We start from the raw sequence: 12706 nt of genomic DNA, 5'->3' as shown, positions 1-12706 counted from the left end.
AACCCATTCTAAGACTTTCTTGGCAATGAAAGGTGACACATTTATATGATACCAAATTTTCTTAAATTGTAGGAATATTTTTAGGTAGAACACTTATGAAATAAAATTATGCATTAGTAGCCCTGTATTATAGTGAGAATATATAAAAGCAATGTCAAGAGACAGGGGCTTCTATCTGAAGTTCTGTTGTGTCTAGGTTTATGATCATGATGAAAGCACCAGTTCCTCAACCCCAGTTTTATCACTAGTAAAATGCTTTCCAATTGTTATTTACTTAGTATTGATTTTAAGTTTGTATTCAAATAATTTGCTATAGATTTGCTATATTGCATGTTGGAATTACAATATTTATGAACTTGACAATAAGGGGCATTTCTACATTACCCCCTTAATAAACTGTTCAATTTGATAAAGTCTGCCTCTTTTACCAATCTATAATAGCAAGATTATATCCAATTTGTTTTGTTGGGTTGTTTGTTTTATTTTTTTTCTTTGGATACCTGTATTGTATCTTGCATGTAGTTAGTTCTCAATAAATATTGAGTGGGCAAAAAGTCCATTTAGTTTCTTTCCGTAAAATAAAAGACATATTTTTCATTTTCACCAGTAACTTCATTGGTTTGGATATTCTGAGTATGTTTGGCTATCTCCCACATGGTAGAATATTGATCGTTCTCAGTTAATGTCTCGACTTGATATTTATTAACTTCAACTGGTCTACCCAGCCATGAAGCATCATCATCCAGTGGGAAACATCTAGTACGAAAGATTGCAAACCACTTTTGACACATTAGATAATTTGCAGAACCTTCTCCATACACTGCATAAACCGTTTGTTGCGTCTCAGTTGTGTTTTCACCTCTCTTGAAATAATAAAGCATAATATGCCAAAACTATTGCTTATTTTCTGCCTTCATTATTAAAATGGCTACACAAAAGTTCACCAATTTTGATGTTCTTATGAAGTACACATTGATATGACTGCTGTCACAATACTATCTAACAAAATGTTTTGAATGAAGTTAAATACAACCAAGTGTTACTAAGATCATTTTGCAGAAAAAAAATGAACTTTTTGGCCAACCCAGTATACAATGTCTGGCAGAAGTAATGCCTGCTTGATTGTAGTTGGTAGGTTGGTAGGGTAATAATATGGGTGTAATAATTTATAGTTTTAATTTGAACATTTCACCTAAAATGCCATATGATATGCTTGAGTGTGATATTGTTATGTTACAGAATTCCATGTTTATGATTTTGTAATAAAAAAGGGGTGTTATTTGTGCCAGATCCTGTATATTGACTGGGAAGCATGCAGAGCAACTATAACCCTTCACACATTTCTGGTAGGCAGTTTCTTTTAGAGTTAATAATGAATAACTTATAATAAATGAATGTATATAACTGCCTTATTCATAATAGATAAAATATGGAAATAACCCAAATATCCTTCAAGTGGGTGACTAGATAAAGGTAATATACCCATACAGTGTGATGCTACTCAGCAAAAAGAAGTAAACTTTTGATACATGCAACAACTTGAATAGGTCTTGAAGGCATTATACTGATTAAAAAAAGGAACAGAACAATTCCACGTGCTATAAGATTCCGTTTATATAGCATTTTAGAAGTGACAAAATAACAGGAATAGAGAAAAAGTAAGTGGTTACCATAGGGCTTATTAAGGGGTAACACAAGCAATTTCTTTGTACTGTTGGAAGTCCTGTGTTCTCATTGTGATGATCTTTAATCTGATAAGTCTGATAAACTTTTGTGGAACTACACACAAACACACACACAAAGAAGTTTGTAATATCTGATAAAATCAGAATAACATTTGTATTTTAGTTACTATTTTACTAATGTCAATTTCCTGTTTATGACAATGGATTATGGTTTTGTAAATATCATTTCTAAAAATGATATTTTTGCAGGAATTTGTACTATTTTTACAGCTTTTTGCTAAATTTAATACATTTCAAAACAAAAAAAAATTATGTATCAAATAATAAGTAAACATAGAAACACCCCTTGCATTGTCTTAATTAGTATGTACACAAATTAGACTCTGGTGGACAGTCTGGAGTTACATGGTCTTAAACACCTATATTTCTTTTCATTTTTTTCTCTTTTTTAAAAAAATTTTTATTGTTCAAATACATTTGTCTCTATTTACCCACCATCACTTTTCCTTGCCCCTCCCACCCCCACCTCCCTCCCTCAATCCCTCCCCACCTTGGCTCTGTCCATGTGTCCTTCATACATGTTCCTTGATTTGGCCCTTCCCCTTCCTTTCCCTGCTACCCTTTTCCTTCCTGCCCTCTCATTTCTGTTGGAATCTTTTTTCTTTCACTGTTGCTGGTTATATTTTCCTTGCTTTGTTTGTTTTGTTGATTAGGTTCCACTTATAGGTGAGATCATATAGTGTTTGTCTTTCACTGCCTGGCTTATTTCACTTAGCATAATGCTCTCCAGTTCCAACCATGCTGTCATGAGGGTAGTAACTCTTTCTTTCTGCTGTGTGGTATTCCATTGTGTACATGTACCAAAATTTTTTGATCCACTCATTTACTGATGGGCACGTAGGCTATTTCCAGCACTTGGCTATTGTAAATTGTGCTGCTATGAACAATGGGGTGCATAGGTTCTTTTGAATTGGTGTTTCAGGATTTTTAGGGTATAATCCCAGCAGTGGAATTGCTGGGTCAAGAGGCAGTTCCATTTTTAGTGTTTTGAGGAAATTCTACACTGTTTTCCATAGTGACTGCACCAGTCTGCATTCCACCAATAGTGTCCTAAGTTTCCCTTTTCTCCACAACCGCTCCAGTATCCATTTGTTTGTTGATCTGTTTATGATGGCCATTCTGACTCGTGTGAAGTGGTATCTAATTGTGCTTTTAATTTGCATTTCTCTGCTGGCTGGTGATGCTGAGCATCATTTCATATGTCTCTGGACTCCATTAATGTCCTCTTTGGAGAAGTGTCTGTTCAGGTCCTTTGCCCATTTTTAAATTGGATTGTTTGTCTTCCTGGAGTGGAGACGTGTGAGTTATTTATATATTTTGGAGATCAAACCCCTGTCTGAGGTATCATTGGCAAATATTTTCCCATATGCTTGGCTCCCTTTTCATTTTGCTGATGTTTTCTTTAGCCGTGCAGAAGCTTTTTAATTTGATGAAGTCCCATTTGTTTATTCTTTCCTTTATATCCCTTGCTCTAGGGGACATATCAGTGAAAATATTGCTGTGTGGGATAGCTGAGAGTTTTCTGCCTATATTCTTCTCTAGGACTTTTATGGTGTCACGACTTATATTTCAGTCCTTTATGCATTGTGAGTTTATTTTTGTGTATGTGTAAGTTGGTGGTCAAATTTCATTTTTTTGCACATAGCTATCCAGCTCTCCCAACACCAGTTGTTGAAAAAGCTATTGTTACTCCACTTATGCTTCTGCCCTCTTTGTTGAGTATTAATTGACCATAGAGGCAGGTTTATTTCTGGGCTGTCTATTGTGTTCCATTGATCTATGTGTCTGTTCTTATGCCAGTACCAGACTGTTTTGATTACAGTGACCTTGTAATATAGTTTGATGTCAGGTATTGTGATCCCTCCTGCTTTGTTTTTATTTCTCAAAATTGCTGCAGATATCCAGGGTCATTTATTGTTCTATATATGTTTGCTCTATGTGAAATATGTCATTGGTATTTTAATAGGGATTGCGTTGAATCTTGAAATTGCTTTGGGTAGTATGGACATTTTGATGATATTAATTCTTCCAATCCATTAATATGGTGTATGCTTACATTTATTTGTGTCTTGCTTAATTTCTTTCTTCAGTGTTGTATAGTTTTCTGAGTATAGGTCTTTTACCTTTGGTTAAGTTTATTCCTAGGTACTTTACTTTCCTTGTTGCTGTAGCAAATGGAACTTTTTTTCTGATTTCTGATTCTGATATTTCATTTGTTGGTGTACAAAAATGCATTTGATTTCTGAATATTTACTTTGTATCTTTCTGTTTTCCCAAATTTACTTATTAGGTTGAGTAGTTTTTTGGTGGAGTCAATGGGGCTTTCTATGCACGCTATCATGTCATCTGCAAGCAATGACAGTTTTACTTCCTCCTTTCCAATTTAAATGCCTTTTATTTCTTTTTCTTGTCTGACCTCTGTGTCTGGGAAGTCCAATGCTATGTTGAATAGAAGTGATGAATGCAGACATCCTTGTCTTGTTCCCAATCTTAGTGGGAAAAGTTTTAGTTTTTGCCCGTTGAATATGATATTGGCTGTAGGTTTTTCATATATGACCTTCATTATGTTGAGTTATGCCCCCTTTACTCCCACTTTGTTGAGTGTTTTTATCATAAATGGATGCTGTACCTTATCAAATGCTTTTTCTGCACCTATTGATATGATCATGTGGTTTTTCTCTTTCCTTTTGTTTATGTGATATATTATGTTTATTGATTTGTGAATATTGAACCATCCTTGCATCCGTGGGATGAATCCCACCTGATCATGGTGGATGATCTTTGTAATATATCTCTGGATGTGGTTTGCCAATATTTTGTTGAGGATTTTAGTGTCTATGTACCTCAGCGATATTGGCCTCTAGTTTTCTTTCTTTGTTGTGTCTTTATCTGTTTTGGGGATTAAGATGATGCTGGGCTCATAAAAATAGTTTGGGAGTCTTTCCTTTTCTTGGATGTTTTGGAATGGTCAGAGAACGACAAGGGTTAGCTCTTCCTTAAATGTTTTGTAACATCCTCCTGTGAAGCCATCTGGTCCAGGCTTTTGTGTGAGGGGAGTTTTTTTATTTCTGTTCAATTTCACCAGCTGTTTTTGGTCTGTTCAGGCTTTCTGCTTCCTCTTCATTCAATGTTAGAAGGTTATGTTTTTCTAGAAATTTGTCCATTTCATTGAGGTTTTCAAATTTCTTGGCTTATTGTTGTTCATGGTGATTTCTTACAATCCTTTGTATTTCTTGGTATCAGTTGTTATTACTTCTCTTTCATTTCTGATATTATTTATTTGTGTCCTCTCCCTTTTTTTTTATTAGACTCTTAAGCACCTACATTTCTTCAGCTTATCTAAGGTACAATTATTTTATTACTAATTATTTTTATTTTTCTTTGCCTATTAAGAAACTAATTCCAACTCTAGACCAAACCAGTTGGATTCTTTTCTTTCTTTCTTTCTTTCTTTCTTTCTTTCTTTCTTTCTTTCTTTCTTTCTTTCTTTCTTTCTTTTCTTTCTTTCTTTCTTCTGGTTATTAGGCAATCACTTTTTAATAGCTAATTTTTGATGATTTACTTCAGCTCCATTCTGATTCCTAGAAAAGCAACATACTTTCATGACTGGATTGGAAGTACTTGCAACCTTCAGTTTGAATCTGTTCTCCTTATAGCCCCTAAACAAAGTTCAGCTAGAATTAATGGAAATTTCATTAATATACTTTATTATGTTTTGAGCACATGGTGTAATGATCAACGTGGAGTAGACTCATTGCTTTTTATTATTTTATACTGTTTTACTTCAAAATTTTACTTTTAAAAAAACCTTCTTTATGATGTCTCACAACCTTAAAAGTTTAACAGTATCATTTAGGTTCATCTTAAACCCACCATTTCTATAATAAGTTATAATTACATACCTCTAGCTTTAAAATGAAGAGATAACAAGACAAAAATTTTCATATTTCCAAGGAGAAGGAGAAAGTAATCTTTTCTTTATTTGTTTTTGTTTCATTTTGTTATGGGTGAATTTAGGAATTCTGGCATAGAAAAATCTCTAAAATTATTTCCTAAGATCTGGCACAAACATTCTTCACATGTGATGCTAATATTAGATTATTTTACCTGACCTGAATTAGGGCCAATAAATTAATAGTATTTAAATAGAGATGAAATCTGTCATTCTTTTTTGAGAAAATATACTATAATGTCCTTTTTACTTCCATTTTAATTTTATTTTCTGTAAAATGAAAATTACAGTGTTATTTCTGAGTTCTTCCTTTCTCTTAGAAATCAATTTTGTGAAGAACATCAAAAGATATTTTTAGAACTTTTGATTATTCACTTATTTGTTCACTTCAGCAATTACTGAGTGATTGTTATATCCTCTGCTTTCATAGACACCAAGAATGCAACAGGGATTAAGGTAAATGAAGTCCTTCTTTCTTGTAATGTAAGGTTTGCATTCCAGTTTTACCTGTTTTATTTTTAGCTGGACTGGAGTTTTGCACTTTAATCTTACTTTTTAAAGCATTATCAAAAAGTTTTATAGTCAAACATGTATCCTTCATACATTGAATTTAAAGATCTCTGGTGAAGAAACTTATCCTGTGCTTGAATGTGCTTTCTTCAGAAATAGAGGTTTGGCACTATATCTCATCACTGAGATGCTAGAAATGTAAACTAATTTTCCAAAAGACTACAGACATTTAGAATAGATCTTTATGTATAATTTTTTAAAAATTGGGAAAATATAGATCTAAGTACCTATGATTTTTATCTAAGCAGGAGGTTAAGACTATAACAAAACACCTAGAGGATCACAATAACTATATTTAAGTATTTGAAAAGCTTTAATGTGTAAAAGACCATATGTTTATTATAAGGTGTTTCAGAATGTAAATAATACAAGCAATTTTTTAAAAAAGAAATAACTTAAGTCACCAAGATTTTAAATATTAGACTATAGAACAGACTGCCTAAGGTTAGACAGGGTCAACATCTGACATCATCAGAGGCAGATTCAAAAAGTAAAAATAGCAGTCTCCAACCATTGAAGTTCACACCACAAAGTCAGGAAATCAATACAGATCAACTTAAGATGCAGAAGCAAAAGAGAAGAGTCTCACAAATAATGGGAAAACAAAGAAATATGCCCCACTTGAAGGGAAAGGAGCAATCCCCAGAAAGAAAACTAAATGAAATAGAGGCAAGTAAACTATCAGATATTGAGTTCCAAACAATGGTTCTAAGGAAGCTCGATGAACTCACTGAGCTCAGAGAGAATTACTAAAAACTACAGGGAAACTACAAGGAACTTACTGCAAACTATATCAGCATGAAAAAGGACATAGAAACTATCAAGAAGAGACGAGAAGGAATGAAGAATACAATTTCTGAATTGAGAACACAGTAGAAGGAACCAAAAGCAAGCTAGATGAAGCTGAGGACTGAATCAGTGAGCTGGAGGACAAGGTAGGAAAAAGCTCCCAGAGAGAACAAGAAAATGAAAAAAGACTAAAAAAGAATGAAGAGGCATTTAGAGAAATGCAGGACAACCTGAATTGTAATAATATCCGTATAATAGGGATACCGGAAGGAGAAAAGGATGAGGAAGGGATAGAGAACCTGTTTGAAAAAGTAACGATGGAAAACATTCCTAATTGGAAGAGAGAAAAAGTCACACAACTCCAGGAAGCACAGAGGATCCCATTCAAGAGGAACCCAATGGGGCCCACTCCAAGACACATCATAATTAAAATGGCAAATATCAAAGACAAACAGAGAATCCTAAAGCGAGCAAGGGAGAAAGAGGTAGTAACATATAAGGGAGCCCCGATACGGCTAACATCTGACTTCTCAACAGAAGCCCTGCAAGCCACAAGGGAGTGGCAAGAAATATTCCAAGTAATGAAAAGCAAAGGCCTGCAACCAAGACTGCTCTACCCAGCAAGCCTCTCAATTAAAATGGAAAGCGAAATAAGGACTATCCCAGACAAAAGAAGGCTAAAAGAATACACCTCCACCAAACCAGCATTGCAAAATATGCTAAAAGGACTGCTTTAAGATGAAGGAAAAGTTTCTATGAATACCCAGTTCCTTTCACAGTTGCCAATACTTGATCTTACCAATATTTTTAATATTCATTAATCTGATTGTGACAATGATGTTATTTTAATTGTCCCTTTACTATTTTTGAAACTAAACCTGTTTTAGTATATTTCTTGCCTATTTCTAGTTTTTTAAAAAAAGCTTTAAATGATTTTTTGGTATTCTTTATCCATTTATTGATTAAAGATTTGTAGAACTTTTTTCCCTAAAAAAACCCAAAAAACAAAAAACCTATTAACCATGTTTTAGATGTGTTGCAAATACTTTTCTATTCTATTTCTTGTCCTTTAACTGTTTATATATAAATATATATATTACTGTATAGTTAAATGTTTAATATAGTCATATTGTCAATATTTACTTTATAGCTTCTGGGGTTGAATACTTTACTTCAGGTCATGAAAAATATTGGTTCTATTTTCTTCTAAAACTCCTTAGATTCTACATATTGATTTTTAACTCACCTGAATATTTCTTGTATAATGTGTGAAATAGGGCTCTATATTTGTTTTATTTCAAATAATAGTGGTCCTTGCACCTTATTTGTTGAATAAGCCTTATTTTACCCATTGATTTGAAATATCAACTTAATCATATATATTAATCAGATATATACATTCATTATATTTCATTGATCTACTTGATTATTTCTGTGCTGATATCATATTGGTTTAATTGCTGAGACTTTATAATTGTTTTAATTTTTTAAAATATTTTATAATTAACTTTGACACTTAAAAAATAAATAAATAAATAAATAAAATCTGCATTTAAGAAAAAAAGAAAGAGAGATGGAACTCCTACCTTTTGTAACAACATGGATGGAAGTAGAGAATATTAAGCTAAGTGAAATAAGCCAATTGATGAAAGACAATTACCATATGATCTCACCTATAAGTGGACTCTATTCAACAAAATAAACTAATGAACAAAATAAACCACAGGCATGGAAACATGGCGCAGACTGAAAGTGACTAGAGGGGAAGGGGAAAGAGGACAATGGTGGAAAGAAGGGTAAGGGACTAGACAAAGAACATGTATGAATGACCCATGGACAGGGACAACAGAGTGGGAATTAACTGTGGGAGTGGGGGCTGGAGGTGGGATGGGTAGAGGGGGTTAAAGGGGTAAAAACTGAGACAACTGTAATAGAATAAACATGATTTATAAATTTAAAAAAAGGAAAAAATAAAAGCACAATTCTAAAGACTACAGAAATGCAAAACATTTTTTCAGCAAAATAAGTGAAAATGGCAGAATTAAAATCATATATATTTTGTAAACTGAAAAAATTTGAGTACATACAGAAAAGAAGAGACATACAAGTAGTTTTGATAATTATTTAATAAAATTAGGGATTATTTTAAAATTTTTTCATGTTGTTGTTAAATTGCATTTTCAGTTAAAACATCAACTGTAATTTTCCAACATTTAAAATTGTGATCTACTTTCATATTAGGCAATGTCTTTTAAGGTATAAAGTTGAATTTTAAAGCTCAGCAAATAAAATTCTGGATCAAAAATGACCATGTTTTTAATAAATAAATGAATGAATGAATAAGTAAATATTAGACTATAATTTGTGTGCCTACACATAAATATTTATCCCATATATATTCTTATTGCTATATTTTAAACATGCATCTCTATGACTACTATTGTGTTTGAGGGTCAAAGTTAATCATTTTAAGGCAAAGTTTTGCAATTTTTGTAGCTAAATTTATAATGAACATCTCTCTTTATGTTTTCTTATTTCATGTTTTGGCCTAGTACTGTGCTTAGTATGTTGAATAGCCAAAGTCTAGAAAGTCATTTAGAAATATCTCCATTCTGAAGCATAGAAAGTCTTGCAGAGAAACTCAAGACTGATCACAGAATAAAAATTATCATGTAACCCCCTGAAGAAAGTGGAGTAATATTGATAGAACATCATGGGAAAACTTGCATTGCTAATGCATCCTTATCACTTTGAAGTTTTACAAAGTAAATATTTTAACTTCCCATAGCTGTCATATCAATCCTAATTGAAAAAAATCAGAGGGATGATTAAAAAAAATATTCATTAACTGTGCTCTAGAGAATGTGGAATGTGTTTTACAATGTGCTCTCCCACTAGTCCTGGACTCTCCCCCTGCTCCAGGCCAGTCCTCTTCCTATACAACAAAGTGATACAGAACAAGATGCCAGAGAAGATCTACATTTTCCTGATCTTTTTTCTCCTCTAACATCAACTGCATAGGTTTAGTTAGAGCACATCTGGGATTCTTTTGCCTCCTACTAAAATTTCTACCAGAACATTCCTTAAGTAATCATACAGCAATTTCTAGGACAATTCACTCATGGGTTTAGAAATCAAGTGCAACTTATTCCAATTATGATAGTTATCCCACTTACTAAGTTTTCTTTACATTTTGACAAAGTTCAACTCTAACCTTTATCATATTGTCTTTATTTGCTTGTATTATTTAACTTGTGAAACACCGTCTAATAAACGTATGTTCTCTTACACATTAAAGCTTTTGAAATACTTAAATATAGTTATTGTGACCTTCTAAGTGTTTTATTCCCTGAATTTTAAGGACTGCATGTCAGTGTGTTACTGAAGAAACCCTGGTTCTCTCTTCTCAAAGAAGCAGTAAAGAATTACAAGTCAGTGAACCTATTAGCATGCAAGCAAAGATTATTAGTGAATAGGAGAGCAAAAGCAAGGGTGGCCAAAGGCCTGGGTGGCCAGCGCCAGGTGGCCAAAAAAGGGGTGGCCAGGGGCTTGGTGGCCAGAAACCCCCAGGCCAAAGGCTGAGTGGCCAAGGGTCCCCCATGTGGCAAGAAAGCCACAAGCCAAGAAAATAGAGTGAGTTCTTTTTTCTGAGGACTTAACAGAGTTGGCGGGATGCAAGTGAGGTGGTTACATTTTGATTGACAGGTAAAAGTGGTGCTAGCTTTCCTCCAGGGAGACATGACTACCCAAACATAGGTACGTATGGTGGTCTGTTAGCCCAAATTCTTATCTTGCTCCAGACTCTTTGTTCATTTTGCATACAGAACAGAGGACAGGAAATTAACCAAGTTGTTTCACGGGCTTCTCAGGGCACTGTAGGTCCTTCTGCTTCCCCCTTCCAGGCCTTGGAATGAACACACAGTCTCAAGATTTTCCTTTACCCAGTTAGTGGAGATGATACAGAATTTCAACGGCTCCCCCACTCCCACACTATAGTAGTTTCACTTGTTGTTTGGGACTCCTGGAAGCCTTATCAGATCAGTTTCAGGATTACTAGGTCAACATGTGAGCTTTTGCTTTTAGCCTCCTTTATTAAATTCTTTGTTAGATTGTAATGGTTAGGGCCCTGTCTTTATTTCCCCTTTGGCCACTCATTCCTAGATGCTACCTAAGTAGTGAAGGTGTTGCCTGGCAACCAGGATGGTAGCCACTGGCCAGCAACAGCAGCACAGTCTCAGAGCTCTTCCTATGCTCTCTCCTGCTACATGTGTACCCCCAAAATTCATATATTAAAATTCTAACCCCCAGTGGGGTGGTATTAGAAAGTGAGTCATTTGGGAGGTAATTCAGGTTAGATGAAGTCATGAGGGCAGATTTGCTATGATGAGACTAGTGTCTTTACAAGAAGAAAACATGACTAGAACCTAATTTCTTGGCTGGCTATATGAGATTATTGTGAGAAAGTGGCTGTCCATAAGCCAGGAAGATTCTCACCAGATACCGAATTTGCCAGCCCTTTTATCTTGCAGTTCCCAGTCTCCAGAACTGTGAGAAATGTGTCTGCTGTGCAAGCCACTCGGTCCAATGCTTTTGTAATAACAGCCTGAACTGACAAATATGTTAGGTTAGAGAATAAAAGTGTTGGCTCTGGTGGTAGACAATCTGGGTGTGAGTTCTGCCTCTAAAGTGTATTATTTGTGTGATCTTTAGCAAAAAGTTATATGGGTATCAATTTTCATATATATGTACATGTACAGATACACACACACACACACACACACACACACATAATTTTACCTAATGGGTTGTCATGGAATTAGACATTTAGACACATTTAGACACATATATCTATAGTCTTTAAGAAGTATATGACACACTATATATTAAATAATCTGTACTTATTTTTATTAATATAGAAATATTAATGTCCATTAATCTGGGAACTTCTATTAGTGCATAAAATCATCCTGTATGTTCTGTTAGTCATGTCATACTGACTCATTCTATTTGAGGTTATTTACATGAACTTAAAGACCAAGGAAACTCTTGTTTTATTTGTGCAGTTACATTTGGGAATCTGAATTTGTGATTTTGCATATTTATTTAAGTTTAATCTTGTTATTTTAATATAGTATTCCAGCCTTCTAATGTATTTTTCAATTTGATTCTTTGTTTCAGCTGGTTCCATATTTTTTTGCTTCATATTTTTAAAATAGGTTATGTATATATTCTCATTTTAGAGCAGAGATCAGCCAATTTGTCCTAAAAGGGAGAGAGAGTAAATATTTTTCTGCAGGCCATACAGTCTCTAGAGCAACTTTTTGAAAACTGTTGTTGTAGGACAAAACACCCTTAGATTATATATGAAGATATGAGCATGTATATATCACAACCAAAGCTTATTTAAAAAAAACAGGTGGGGAGCCAAATTTGGCCCCTGAGTCAGAGTTCACTGACACTGTTCTTGAGTCCCTCTTCTCCCATGTTGATTCAAGGAAAAGTTCTGCCAAAGGAAGGAGGCACAGCAGCTGACTCCAATATCTAGAATTAAAATGAAAAGATCTAGCCACACCTGGTTTAGTTAGCTCTTTGTTTGTATTAAAAAAAATTAAATTATGACTCCCCCCAAAAAGTAGCATATAGAAAATTT

The sequence above is a fragment of the Pteronotus mesoamericanus genome, unplaced genomic scaffold, assembly GCF_021234165.1.
Source record: "Pteronotus mesoamericanus isolate MK-2021 breed Mesoamerican mustached bat unplaced genomic scaffold, CSHL_Meso_final scaffold_85, whole genome shotgun sequence".
Taxonomy (NCBI): domain Eukaryota; kingdom Metazoa; phylum Chordata; class Mammalia; order Chiroptera; family Mormoopidae; genus Pteronotus; species Pteronotus mesoamericanus.
Note: the sequence above shows the minus strand (reverse complement) of the source record.